Raw genomic sequence first — 14,117 nt, 5'->3', positions numbered from 1 at the left:
AAATCCTATAACAAATTTTACAAAAAGGTTCTCATTTTCAATCTCTCACTATAGAGCGTTACTTTTTCACTCTATAGTGAGACGATGTTGGTAAGTGAGTTGATGTTAGGTCCAGATAGCTTGGATGATTTTTATACCGTATTGGTTTTTCTTGCACACTTTGCACCGACATAGCGATTCATCGATGTAGGCGTGTGACGTAAAACGACAACCATGTTTTCGTCAAAAGAATATCGTCCATTAGTATGTGAAGTTGTGTAATATGTATGAAGTAATCTAAATAGCAGAAAGATTAAATAAGTCCAGGTAAGTTTAAAATTAATTGCAGCAGCTTCCCTGGTATAATGGTACGGGTAACCAGTAGATCGTGCGCCACTGCCAGACTAATATCGTTATTGGCTGCATGGTGTACTGTTGATGTTCGGATTGCTGCAGTACGACATCAAAATATCCAGGACCCTACAGGTTGCAGTCTGATTTAAAATGCTCAATTATCTGCGTCACCTATTTGCCCTTATATTGTCTGAGGAAGTGTCCCAGAATCCTCTCTTATTGTAGGACGCAAACGTGAACCACGTTTGTGAAGACTTTCACCTGCAAAATATGGACCGGTACTCCGTTGAAGACTCCGAGCAGAATCGGAAGCTGCGGGCTGTCAAGCTCCTCAAAGCGCTGCGACTCATTGATCAGCACCTGCGCGAAATGACGCCGCAGAAGACGCTGACGATGTTTCCGCAGTTAACCGACTTTGTGCAAATACGACCAGACCTGCTAAAATCTGCCTTATGCTATCGATATGCGGAGCCTTATGGGAGCACTCTTATGCTATCGATGTGATGAACAACATATTAGCAAACGTGACCCGAATGAACAACGAACGGTGTATGATATAGTTACTGCAGCAGTGGATGGATAGCTACGGTTTGACAGAACAATCTATTTTTGATGAACCTGGTGGCACCGGGTAGCCGTTTCTGCTCAAAACTAATCTTGCGTACACGCGGCGTCGATTGAACATTGCAATAGCAGTGGCTTTGAGTTGAATTGCTGCTCTGCTGCTGACCTGGTGACGTACGCTACACTCTAAATTCAAGCTATCGCTCAACCTGGACGCTAACAGTTCCTGTAACATCCGTGTACAGTCAGCACAGGCTGAATTGATGCAACAGGCTTCACTGATCGTTTGGTTGTGTCATTTGAAAGTAGAGCAGGTTAGCACACCCCCTTGACAAGGATGGAACACATACCCTGAGATCAGTGGGCACCAACACTGATCGTATGGAACGAGACATCCATGAGTAGCCGCTATGCTCTTGAAACTCGCGCCCTCGATCACGCCTTGCAGGACGTTATGGGAAATCGGCAAACGTTCGGTGATAAGATGGTGCTGCTATGTGGTGACTTCCGACAGATACCAACGTCTAGGTTTTGCAGCAGTGTATCCGGCAGAGCATGCTGTGATGCCAATTTAGGGTATTGCGTTTGCGGCCAAAAATGCGTGTGCAGAAAGCCCAGACTGTTCAAGATGCTGAAGAGCGGAAAGAGTTCGCAGAATCGCTGCTCCTTATCGGCGAGAGTTATATATGGCAGCAATGTGAATTTCGATGAATAAATTATTTATTCCAAGAGGTACACCATCCTCAATTTAACTTATAGAATTTTAAATAATAGAAAATTAAGAAATCATGGTTGTGTGTATACTGCAATGTATGTTGTAAATACTATAAGCATACAAAGTTAATCAAAAGCATTCAAAAAGTGCAATTCTCATATGTCCCATAATCAATGTTGCGAAGCCCTCTAACCGGGCCATTTTAACTAGTAATAATAAAATAATAATGATCTAATAACGACCTTAGAACTCATCATTTATTAAAATTCGAGATTTGTACTACCGGAACGATCACAGTACAGTTCCAGGAATTCAAGAAAAAAAACACAAAAATTCTCTGAAAATTGCGATAAAAGCAGATTTTAGATATTCTGAGATCTAAAATTGGAATTTTGATACATCAGCAATCAATGTACTAGAAATTAATTAATGTTTTATACATATTTTATAAGTATTACGAGGATTACTAATCGACTGCTCATTCACTGCTGCTCAAAAATAAAACCGACACAATTTGCTTCTCCCCAATCTCCAACCACATGATAATCCTTTCGATTGTTTTCCATTGGCGCAACGCATCGGGCGGGGATTGATACGCACCATCAACGTTTTACGCAGTGACAATAAAATGTCGCTACACGCTTCAAAACGATACGCCACGGTACAAATGACATTCGCCGCGCCGCGTACTTACGATAATGAGGACCACCCTCGCCGTATCCTTAATGCGGCATTTGAAATCCCGCACCCACTCGGTACGCGGTAGCATCGATAAACCCACTTATCCGTAGCAAAGAGACAACCACACACAGCCAGAGCGGATTATCATCGCACCATTATTCCGGCACGAAAACTTTGGCCGTTATCCGTTTGCCGGGCGTGATCTTCCACGACGGTAGCTTCTTCGCCGGCTGAAAATCCACTTCATTAGTCCCATCGACGGGAGTGCTTGTGCCATCATCTTCTGACGGTAGTATCGGCTTTCCCGTTCCTGTTTTGCCCGTGACGCTCCAAAAAGTGTGACGCCCAATATCCCATCCCACTGCCACTGCTGCTGCTGCTGGATTGATTCACTCAACGATGATAATGATATTAATGTTTTGCTCAAGCAAACAATCAAACGATGGGGGGAGAAAGTGATGGCCAGGCACTGGGTGTTTGGTTTGCAAAAACCAAAACGTCACTTCCGCCGCACGTCATCGATGGAGACGACGCGCTGGGATGGAATTAATTCAAGCAGCAAACCATGACAACAGTTGTGGGATCCAAAATTAAATATCTTTTTGTGCGCCTCACTCTTTCCCTGACCGAGCGCATCATTTACCATTGAGCCGTTTCTAGCGCCAAATTCTACGATTCTTGAGTGACAAACTCGCCCCGGAAGTGGTAGTATACTGTACAACAACGGCCGCAAAAAAAATTTCCCCCAACCAGACAGCGCAGTCCGCTGTGTCTGTGTGTCCTTCTTCGTGAGCCCTTTTTCCCTATTTTCCGGGATCCATAAACACACTGGTGCATGACTTTTGTTTTTCCCCCGGAACGGTTGAGCCTGTCTTTTGTCAATTCATTTAATCGGATTCGGAACCATTGCAGTTGGTGTGCCCCCGGGGCGAAGGCACAGAACAGAACGTAAGGGACACTTTGGATCGGGACGAAGGCCGAAAAGCGAAGAAGAAAAATCGCTCCACACAGTCCATTGTTGGCAAATAGCACGCCAAACACGGGGTAGGAAGCGGATGTTCTGGACATTGTGCGCTACTCATCATCTTTCCCCCGCCGCGCAATCGCAAGGCTTTCCCCGTACCCGAAACGTCCTTGAGCTGCGGGAAGGATGCTGCTGCATAATGCGGGAAGAAACAAAAGAAAATTGAACGAAAAAACACACACACAGTCTGTGTTTGTGTGTGTATGTGTGAGTCTACATAAAACCGATGAGAGCCAAAATGAAGAAGATTAATGTAATCAGATTATTGGAAGGATCCTTCGCCCTCTGTACTTGCCACGTCAGTTTTTTTTTGTGCTACGCGAGGAGTGGTGGAAGCAGACGTCAGCTTGTCAACGAACATGCAACTGGAACGCGTATCGAAGCCAGTGTCAAGCCGGCAAGGAAGGCGAAAGGGAGGCGCTGAGGGACTCGCTCATCTGAGCACATTTAATTGATGTGGACAGACACAGAAGGGGTTCTGCGATGCGATGTGAACGATTGGCTAAGTTTCGCCCCCAAAATGAGTCATCAACTTCGACAAACTCGGGAAAGTAGTGGTCCATTCAGCCTGTGTGTGTAACTAATCGATTCGGAGCTGTAAGACACTATTTCGTATCGACTTTTCCCTAAATTAAAGCGACATAAATTATTGTTTGTTTAGTTTTCTCCTCAGCACAGCACCACAATGATGCCATTCATCAATACCTAAGCCTCGACAAGCGCAATGCACAAAATCCGCACGCCTTTGTGGAGATCACCCAGTTCTGCCGACCGGATCCAACCACACAAACAATTCAATAGGTTGCCCATTTTTGGTTGTGCACTCTCATGCACAAATCCTTCCCGTGACCTTGTTCCGGGAGGCTCTGCCGGCTGGAATAGGAACCGCTCCGTATGTCTCATAAATTAGGCCCTAAGCTTAGGTCAGAGCAGAAAATCACGATCCAACGGAAAGCCTATTTCGACTCCACTGTTTTGGGGTGAAGGTGGGGGGCGAAGGCGAATTATTGGAGATAGAAGATATGCCAGGTCGCATAAGTAAGGCATTTTAAGGAGACGGTTTCATATGAAAGGAATGCTCGGGGAAGAGCTTAATATCCATTAGCTTTTATCTTCAAAACAATCATGTATCCCAATTTTATGGAGTTCGTTTCCTAACATTACGACATCACGAGATGTCAAGGCAAGGGTGGCCACAATGATCTGTAAATGTTCTTGTTAACTTTAAGCATTAATTGTACACTCAACATCGATTTACAATTCCTCCCCGTAGTTTGAAGTCTCTCTGAAGGTTCAGGTTTTAACGGTTGCATTAAACCAACATTAAACCTTTTGGTGAACACGGCCCAAAAAAAAGCCTTCATCCCTACACATAATAGCTAATAATAAGTGAAGCTCTCCGCGATCGTGATTAAGTTCAACTGCACGGCGTGCTGAAAACAAGGTGGTCGTTCCCGGTTCCTTGGTTCGTCGGAGGCTCGCCGATGACAGGCACCGGAGGAGCAGCAGCAGCACGGTAACAACGTCAACAGCAGCAGCAGCATTGGCAGAAGCATAATTCCACCTCTTCGGCTCAGTTTACCCACGGTTCTTCGGCGGCATTCGAAACCCACGGGTCGTGCTCGCATAAATGGACAAAACTCGAAACTCGTAATCGATAGCCATAGCTTGCGTTGCTCCGGTACCAACGCCGGAGACCTTCTGTCGATTTTGCACTCGATCGCGCGCCTGCAATGAGGAAAGCTATTAGCCGCCTCGCTTCGCCCTCACTTTAACCCACACAAAAACGCAAGAAAAACAACTACAACAACAAAAAAAACAGCCAAAGAGAAACGAAAACATAATGTCGATCGAAATCGATCGATAATGATAATGCACAAATCTGGCCATATCTTGTGCGGCGGTGTGGCGATGCTCTGTTTCGTCGCTTTCCGGTACAGCGTACCAGCCCGTGTCGTCGAACAGGAAGAAAAGATGCTCTCTCTCCCAGCTCCAGCATCACCTCCGTCCCGAACGATGCATAACGCGATAGGTCGAGATTAAGATATAAGCGAACCAGCAGTACACCGCTGTTCGCTGTCTTTCCGCAACCTCGCGCGCGCGCAAAATGCGCGCGCATCTTCTTTCCGGGAGGACTGCACCACGAAAAAAGCATGACTTCAGCACATCGGGTCGGTGGGCTGGAAGCAGAGAGGGAGCCCTGAGCAAATACACGAATGCACGAACTGATAAATTTCGAGTACGGACATAAATTGCGCAGGAAGATCGCACCGAGCACCAATCCGGGACAGTGTGTGCGGTGTGCTCGTGGCGCAGGGCCGCTCGCGAACGTGAGCTCGAGCGGGGGTATACGCTGGAGGAATTCATTTAAAATTCCAATCCGTTGCGGTGGGAGCTGGTGGCGAATTATCGGATCGAATATGATCGCTACATCGTGTCGCTGGTCGGTTGCCATGCACGCGGTAACGATCGTTCCGATCTCTTCCGAAAGGCGGTTTTTGGGGAGCGGCTGGCTGGTGGTAGCCAGCGATGTGATGCCGTTACACAGGCGATCGTGTAGATTGTGTGAGGTTTCAGCTGGAAAAGTCTGGTGCGCCAAAGGTGAACACAATTCGGCAGGAAGTAGAACGAGATCATTCAGAATGGAATGATTTTGGTTGCGGTGCAATGGCGTACTGAAGATCATGTATCTAATGGAGTTTGTGAAGAAACAGTTCTTGAAGTAATCTGGGGTAGTTTTTTTAGTTCTATTTTACTCTCCAACAATTTTAATATCAATTTCGATATACTAGCTATTGATCTTTTCAATTCTGGAAAGGATTTCGTTTATTACAGTTTAGTAAAGTCGCCCGTTTATTACAATTTCTACAGAAGTTTGATATTTTGTTACAATGAGAATCGAGATGTCTCATCTAGTTAATACAGAAAAGAACTAAGATTCCAATCAATATATTTTATATAAGTACATAACGGTAATTCAAATAGCGTCTTACATTTTTTTATCGTTTTTACTGATTTTTGTACTTAGATATGGGAAAATATGTTAAAGCAGCGTGTCTCGGTTGTTGACCCCTTTTTATCAAGTTGTAATTAAAATTACTTAATCCAAAAATGTCGAGCAGACGCTGAAATAGAGGAGATAGAGTGATCCTTGCATAATAACAAAATAAACCTCAGCTGGTTTTACGATCCGAACTGTTACTCAACAATAACGCCTCCAAAAAGTATCTTGTGTACCAATCCTTTCAGTTCTCCTATAACATGTAACAACAATCATAACATCTATATACAATGCAATCTAAATCTCGACTCGTATCCACATCAATCTATCTATCAACAAAGACAACAATTCAAGTTATAACATATTAACGAGCAGTTTCGATCGCACAAAAACTATACCACAACGAAGAGCATTTCTGTTGCACCCGAAACCCCTTTACAAAACAAACACGCTGCAAACCAAAATCTCAAAACATATGCAGGCACCACTGGATGTAAAGGTAGTCCCGTTTACGCCAATGCTGAGTTCATCGTGAGTACACAACTGGCCAACGCAACGCAGCACGGTAGCAAACACACAGCTCGGTGCATTACTTCGCCCACCAAAACAACCTAACCTTACCGCATAAATATGCATAAGAGAGACGCTTTCTGCTACATTTTTCCCTCCATTCCAGGCAATCCATGGTCCTTTGGGTATTGCAAACCGCACAGCCAGGTGCAGCACCCATACCACGTGCATATATAGCTCGGTCTGGAACCGCCACAACAAACTCCGGCCTTCCAGGGCACACGTGAAAATTGTTCCAGCAAACCCACCCAACCACCCAACAACAGCAACAACAACAACAACAGCGACATCGGCACTGCTTATTCGTGTAACCAGAAATCTGCGTTTTACAGGCATCTCGCCGTGCGATGGGGCGATGGAACGCGAAACCGAATGGATACAATTTTGCAAGCACATATGGCAAAACTTTTCTCACTATCAGCATTCCTGCGGGTTCGCCGGTTCGCCCGCGCTTGTGTTTGGGGGTCGGGCCGAGCCGCCGAGCGCACAACAATTGTGCGGCTCAAAGACAAACAACATATTTTTTGGCAGTGGTTTTGTTTAAACCTGCGCACGGTGACGATGACTACAGCGGCGTTCGTTGGTTGGTGGTTGGTTGCAAAACTATTTTGATTGTTTTAATTAAAGCGACTCATTTCGGTCATGGCAAGCGAACGAAGCCAGCGCTTTTTGCAAAACGGAACATTACAAACAAATATACGTTTTCTTTCGTGCCCTTTGATATTTCAAAAGCTGCAAAATCCTGGCGCTTCGTCCCTTATGGGATTACCTCAAAGTAACGATCTCGCAACGTTTCCAACATGAGCTTAAACCAATTTGTACATAACAAAACGCATAACATCTTTATTTTATCCATAGCATGTAGCCTAGCGACGACCACACTTCCACCGAAAGACATTTACAATTCTCTTTCACCTACTAACTACTAACAGTTGTAATTCTGCACTACCTTCTAGTGCACTACCTGAGGCGCCTGCAACGGGCGGACTGTTTGTACAACAAACATTTCGTCGCTGCTCGCAAAACACGACGTGGGACAACGGCAGGCACGTCCACGGCACGGTTTATTTACAAAACATTTGAAACGGTTCCCACAGCCAAACGACGGTCGCATGCTCGGGGCCCCCCTTGGCCGTCGTTTGCCGCTGGCTATTTGACAATTATCAGAGCTTATTCCGTCTCCATTTCCCTCTTTCGCTTCCCTTACGCACCATCCAAGTGGCGATGAGCACGAAGTCGATGGCCTCGTGCCCGCGGGGCATCAATTCTACGCGGACGTACACGTTTGCAGCTGCACCGTGTCACTGGGTGCAATTCTTCATTTTGCACCACTTCCCCTGACTTTGCACCGTGCGATTCCAGCTCGTTGAGCTTATTGCCGTGCCCTGCCGCCCCCGGTCTCGTCCGCTGCCGGTGCCTGATGCGCCTCCGGTCCGCATTCGCTTTGACAGCTGCCCCTTTTGACAGGTGCGTCGCTTTGCTAGTGAGCTTAGTAGGCGCTGGCGGCGCTACTGTCGTTGCTGGCAGGCTTTGCAGCGATTTCTCTGCCTGGGCCGCATCGGTAGCGAATACTTCGGCCAAAGCCTTACTAACGGATATGAAAATGGGCTTAAAGCGGTCCTTTATATTTTTCAGCACTTTCTTCACCGGTTTGTTCGTGAGCATGTAATGTGCACTCTCTATTTCCGTTTGCAGCAGCTTGCCGATCACGTACGGCCATGTGTCATGCTTTACTTCCTCGTCTATCTTGGCTTGCAGTACCGGATCCCATTCTATTTCATCAACCTCATTAGCTTTACTATTATTGTCATGTTCCTTTGTATGTTTCTCTATATGTTTTTCGATTTTGTTGCTTACTTTAGTGTCATGTTCTTTGTTCTTGTCTTTGTCCCCTTCATGTTTGTCACTATCATGATGATCCTTATCTTTTACGACTTTGTCAAGAAGTTTTATAATATTTAACTTTTCCAACGACTTGTTTTCACTCGATTTTTTATCGTCTTTTACTATCGTGTTTGACTTTTCATGTTTCATTTCCTCCTTCTTTGCCACACTAAACACATTCGTTTTATCGAGCGGCGCTTCTTTCTCTTTCATCGTTGTTGCTGTCGTCATTTTGTCGGTCGGTGTTGTTTTGTCGTGTTTTAATTTCGAATTTTCTGTTTCATGAGTCTTCTTAGGGTCGGCTGGTTTGACAGTTGTTTCGTGTTTAGGCTCATTTCGTTCTTCCATTTTCTTTTTACGAAACTCTCTCCGTGAGTGAATCCACTTCCGGAACGGTCCCATATGCTTGTCCACCGCTGTCACCGTTTCGTGTTGCTTGGGAGCAGCGGTCGGTTTGTGTTCCGTTTTAGTAAGAGCGTTCGATTTGGTCACTGTTTCGTCACTGTCCTTGAGTGTCTGTCTGTGTTCCGTTTTAGAAGGTTTGCTCGACTTTGTCACCGCTTCGTGATGTCTAGGGCCACCTGTAGGTTTGTGTTCCTTTTCCCAATAGTCATGATCTTCTTCGTCGGAATCACTGCCAGACACGCTATCAAAATCGAAGTTTACCTTCACTCCTGTTTCTGGATGTTTTTCACAATATTTACATGCCTTCGCACACTTGGAGCCTTTACATACGACGCGAAAAACACACTCACCACAGGGTGGCCGCTCTTTGGATTCGGGATGCTCCGTAGTGAACAGAAATCCTTTACTCTTTTTCGGCGCGAATGTTTGCGGAGTTTTTGCCAACTTCAAGTGAATCTCCCGTGGGTGCACTGATTCTGCTACGGCACTGTGTTGTGCCGGATTATCCAACCATCCGCGGACGACCAGGCACAGAAACAATGTTAAGAGTAACCGGGGCTCCATGGTCCAACCTGCAGCACTGACCTGCGACAGATAACTAGCTTCAATGTCGGTGCTGCACCGGCAAGAGCTTTATCGTTTCGTCAGCCCGTGTTGAACTCCGTCCCATTCACGGGTGAAGTTTAAGTCAACTTTGCCTCAGTTACGTGATGTTTTGGCTTTTGGTGGACTCCGCAGCTGTACCGTTTTACTAAGGTATTACGTTCCCATATGCGGAACGGAACATTGTACTTCATCCTGCGTACGCATTGCTACAGCAACTGCTCGGAATTTTCTACATTACGTCAACCCAAAAAGATAAAATTGAGAACACTCTAAACCTCTTTTTAAAACAAAACTCACCACATCAGTAAGTAGTACAATGTACTTTGCTCAAACTCAAACACCGACCAACATGTCACCTTTTTCAGCTGCCCGAGCCCCCCACCGTTGGCACACGTTTTGACCTACCAAAACCGGAAACGCAACTCTCGCCAAAGTCCGCAAGTCGCCAGTTGGGTGAGACCCACCACATCCGGTGCGTCCTTCACGTTACGCGACACGTAAGGTTGTGTAATGGGGGGACGGGGAAGGGTGACAGAGCATTGTAAGAAAAACTTTCCCCATTTCGATCGCCAAATGGCTGCAGTTGCAGATGGGACACACGATGTCACGGAGATGGACGCACGAAGTAGAATGCGACAAAGGTAGGAAGAAAAGCAATGGAGAAAATCCCCCCCTGCTCGGACACGAACATTCCAACACTTACACTGATGCAGCTGATGCGCAAAGTGGTTTACGCCAAATTTACGCCGGGACCGCTAAAAGCTTCCCTCCCCGTTTATTGGTAAGTTAGTCGGCGGTGAGTGTTTCACCGCAGCTCGTTCGATTAATGGCACCCCCGGAGCAGTAAGTAATTGCAGTAAATCAGAGTACAATGGGTTCGATTTAGTTACCGCTTGTGCCGGTTGTGCCAGTTGGATGGAGGTAAAGTTTTCGAGGCTCCAGACAAACGGGTGCAATCGATACGGCACGGAGTGTCGATCTGAGTGTCTCTCTCGAATTTTCCCCGGGGGAATTACCGCAACGGTCCGTGCGTGTGATGATGTACGTAAGGACGATCGGAGCGCATTGGAAATGGATTAGAAACTTTTGAAGAACACTCCTGTGGTGATGCAGTGAAGTGTGCGGACAAGTCAAGTTTATGTTTACAATTTATTATTATTACCCGTAAATTGGGAAACTTTTGGTGCAGCAGGAGAGACTTGGTTTGGTAGCGTTCCCAAAAACTAGTCGGGACGTTTATGAGATTAAAGCCTCATCAAACTAAAGGTCTTTAGCTAACAAGAATTCGCAGAAGGGGATTATCCCTAAATTAAGTAACGCTCGCAAGGAGACCTTCCTGAAACCTTATCAGACAAAAGTATTTTAGCTAGTAAGGATTTGTAGACTAGGATCATCCTTGAATTACGCAACGCTTGCAAGGAGATAGCGAGGAAACCTTCCTGAAGCCTCATCAAATAAAAGGATTTTAGCTAGTAAGGATTGGTAGAAGAGGATCATCCTTAAATTACGATACGCTCCCGGGGAACTGGAATGAAACCTTCTAGCATTACGAGCGGTTCTCGAAATATGCAGATTTGGAGAATATTTGGCAATATACGACTCACGTGGATGTTCGAGTTACGTGGATGTCTTCGGAACGCATTAAACGCCTATGTTGAAGCTGAACAACTCCTGAATATCTCACTGTCAGTATCTTTAATTACCAAGATGCTAAGCCTTCATAAAGATTTTTATTGCTTTGTATCACAATGTGCCTGCCGTCTGAGTCATTTTGTAATGCCATATCTCACTAAAAACTGCATCTTCGTCTGAAAATACCAAAGACCACACACACATCGTTCTTCCCACTGTGTGTTTACTGTGGAATGCAACATTTTAGTCTTTCCCCTACAGACATTCCGAGCCAACTAAAAGGGATAGCCATCAAAATTCACCAAAACCTTCCCTTCTCGATCCCTCGATTTGCCTGCATTCCATTCGCTTGGTGCAAAAATTTTGCCAAAACTTTCAAATTTATTGTCGCCAACTTCCACGCTCGATGCGCTTCCGTTCCACGCGTATGCACGCGCAAGAACCGAGACGAACTGAGGGGGGTTTTCCAAAAATAGTCTCCCAGACCCAGACCCAGAGCCAGTCTTCTACCCCGAACCAATTATCAACGGGTGGCATAGTGGTGATGAGTGATCTATGCCGGCCCATTTCGCGCACACACACACGCACGTGCTTCTGTTTTTTTTTGTTTCGCTCTCCCTTCTCACTCTACACGCCCTACAACTACGGAGTGAGTCTTATGCCGCGCACCCATGCCACAACCAATTAGTTCGACGGTGTCGCTCCTCGGAACTTGGTGAACCCGTGAAAGTCACAGCCCTGTGCAGCGTTACACTCGTCGACATCAAACGGGCGTACCGGCCCGTGCGCGGTGGCAAACATATTTTCTGCGCTATTTATACAAAGTGCCGCGCATAATTTGCCTTTCCCGTCTCCGAAAACCCCTTCACTGCACTGTATCGACTCGAGGTTCTCGAGGTGCGTTACTTCACTTTGATGGCTGCGTGGAGTCGTGTCCCTGGAAGTCAATCAAAAAAAAACACGCCCCGGGACGGAGATCTTGCAGCTGGTCGCCCGGCGGCAGCAGGTAATTAGCTGCGAAACAAATCATTCTACTCCGTCAAAGTCGAGGTCAAAGTTCGGGCTGGTGTGGTAATTAGAAGAGGCTGGCTCTGAAAGGGAGGCTTCAGGAACACGCTCTCGCTCAGGAGATCCCCCGTGAAACTGAAGGCGCCAGTTGCTGTGCGCTAGTGAGTAGGGCGTGAACGATCGCAGCTCAGGATGGTTAAAATTAGTCTTTCTGTATCTCCCCTCAAACGCTGTTACCGATTCGTTTCAGCTTCACTCTGCACTGGGCTGGAGCTACCGGGTTTGGTTCCGGCGGCGCATTACCTTCTGGCCTCCTATTTCTGGGCCCCGCAGGAGGAGAGAACTCGGAGGCGACAAAAAGAAACGAAAAGCTGACACTAGTGTGTGGTCCATCTGGGCGACGTCTTTGATCTGACGGCAATGTCAAGTCCCATACGCAACCGTACTGAACGACAGTCGCGCGGTATGTATCAATCCCAGGTACTTCTCGGGGCTATGACGACGGGCACACTCTTCGGTACGCGTGTCATCGTTCCGTTCCTATTTTCGTTTGGAACAAATCGGATCCTGCAAAATCGTACTGGGAATAGGTTTGAGGCAATTTTGTGAGGCGCCTTGGTTTTCTGAAGAAATTGTATACACGCAAGCACGAAGACACGAGCAACGCGTGCAGTTCGTCGAAACGATAAAGTAATCATGTACTCGTGCTCTCCGATTACTCCACATGGTAGTCAATCGATTGCGTCTCGCGACCCTTAGCGTCATGGGGCCGATGTTATGGGTTTCATCGAAAGCTATTATCCTTTTTTTATGGAATTCGTCAAACACTACCAAGCGCACTTCACACTCAGCGCCGTTCACGTTTCGTCTATATCACTAGAGCTAAATTTGTAACTGTGACTATGTACATCCCCTCTTCGTAATCCAATATGCATGTCGGCGATGTCCAATCGCTTATCATGACCCAATTCACTACCCCCAATCAACTACTACTATTACTAATTACCCCAAATGCAGCTGCCTGTCAACGGTTACTTCATAACCAGCAGCAGCAGCGGAGGACAGCGCCGCAAAGCAGTTGCCAGCTACGCGCTTCCTAGTTGGCCCCAGAAAAGTGGGCCATAAATCGAACTGAACGAATTTCCCTTGATTGGAAATAACCGATGGCAAAGTTCTTTCTTTTCCCAAGCAAGCGGTTTTTATGGCTGTACTGAGGACGGAGGACGTTGGCGCCAGTGAGTCGTCTGAAGAGTACTTTACAGAAGAGCTTTTTAACACAGGACACACGTGGACTGGAACTTTCTATTTTAGCGGAAAAACAAACAAAAGTGTGTAAAATATTAAAATACCAAATTACAACCAAGAGATACCTGAAAGCCTGCGCTTTTCGTTACCTACAATAGTTTCAAGATTCCTTCTCATGTATCACCTGCAAACTCAAAGTTAGCCGGCGAAACTACACTTCACCGAAACTTCATTTCCATGCTCCTCCGTAACATGCAGCTAACTTACACGGCAGCTTCTTGTTAGAGTTTACTTCCTCGCGGCTGGCCCGTGGTGGCATAACACACAAGAGTATCGATAGCACCAACGATGGGTTTGGCGATAGCTACCGGGGCGTCTACTTACGCCCTCTACTTTGTGTGAGAAAAGATCTTTGCCGCTACCAGGTTTCGGTATCAAACTTTTAAACA

At 46.3% G+C, this 14,117-nt stretch overlaps 1 pseudogene; it reads left to right on the top strand.

Annotated features, from left to right (window-relative positions):
* The first annotated feature begins 1,189 nt into the window (after positions 1-1,189).
* Positions 1,190-1,245, top strand: LOC133394132 (U6atac minor spliceosomal RNA; annotated as a pseudogene).
* The last annotated feature ends 12,872 nt before the right edge of the window (positions 1,246-14,117 follow it).

This window comes from Anopheles gambiae, chromosome 3 (assembly GCF_943734735.2).
Source record: "Anopheles gambiae chromosome 3, idAnoGambNW_F1_1, whole genome shotgun sequence".
NCBI classification, from domain to species: Eukaryota; Metazoa; Arthropoda; class Insecta; order Diptera; family Culicidae; genus Anopheles; species Anopheles gambiae.
This window is presented reverse-complemented; position numbering and strand designations above follow the sequence as displayed.